The 1,017-nt window shown below is 42.3% G+C and overlaps 1 pseudogene; it reads left to right on the top strand.

The window, feature by feature from the left end:
* The first annotated feature begins 462 nt into the window (after nucleotides 1–462).
* Nucleotides 463–561, top strand: LOC111824640 (annotated as a pseudogene).
* The last annotated feature ends 456 nt before the right edge of the window (nucleotides 562–1,017 follow it).

Raw genomic sequence — 1,017 nt, forward strand, 5'->3', positions numbered from 1 at the left:
AATCGAGAAGTAGATGGGTCAGAGGACCAACCATGTTGTAGTTAATGATTAATTATGCATTTTTGAAGCATTTTCACAGGTGAGTCCCAAAATAATCCTCCAGTGATGGTTTCATCATCCTCAATTTATGGGTGATGACATTCTGGTGGTACCCAGCACATCTATTAGCAAATCTTTCGACCTTCAAATAGTTGCAGGACTATGCTCGCTACAACAGCACGTATACTAAAATTGGAACAATACAGCCCTAGCTGGTTTTGCTCAGTGGATAGAGCATCAGTCTGAGGAATGAAGGGTCCCAGGTTTGATTCTAGTCAAGGACACATGCCCGGGTTGTGAGCTTGATCCCCAGTGGGGGGAGTGCAGGAGGCAGCTGATCAATGATTCTCTCTCATCATTGATGTTTCTCTCTCTCTCTCCCTCTCCTTTCCTCTCTGAAGTAAATAAAAAATAATAAAGTGTACTTTAAAAGTAAAAAAAAAAATTAAGATGATTCAAAGACAATTAGCATGGCCCCTGCGCACGGATGGCACCCAGATTCCTAAAAAATTCCATATTTTTCAGACTCATAGACACAGAGAGTGAACTTGGGTTTGCCAGAGAGTAGGGGGATCAGGACACTGGGTGGAGGAGGTGAAGGGGCTAAGAAGCACACATTGATAGTCACAAAATAGTCACAGGGAGTAAGGAAAGCACAGGATATATAGTCAATACTATTGTGATGATTATGTAGGGTGGCGGTTAGGGTACTGGAAATATCGAGGGGAACACTATGTAAAGTATGCAATTGTCTAACCACTACGCTATATACCTGAAACCAATACAGAATACAATTGAGAAAATAAAAGTTACAGGACTATTCGCCATGCTAGGAAATTGATCTCATCACATATTGTCAGACCCTTGCCATCTCTTGTCCTCTTATGTCTCTGTCCTCTTGGTGAAAGCATATGCCCCAGGTAGTCCATGGTCCCAAAAAGATGAAGCAGGTAGAGTCAAACTTCAGCTCGAAGACGG

The sequence above is a fragment of the Myotis lucifugus genome, unplaced genomic scaffold (genome assembly GCF_000147115.1).
Source record: "Myotis lucifugus unplaced genomic scaffold, Myoluc2.0 scaffold_3443, whole genome shotgun sequence".
Classification (NCBI taxonomy): domain Eukaryota; kingdom Metazoa; phylum Chordata; class Mammalia; order Chiroptera; family Vespertilionidae; genus Myotis; species Myotis lucifugus.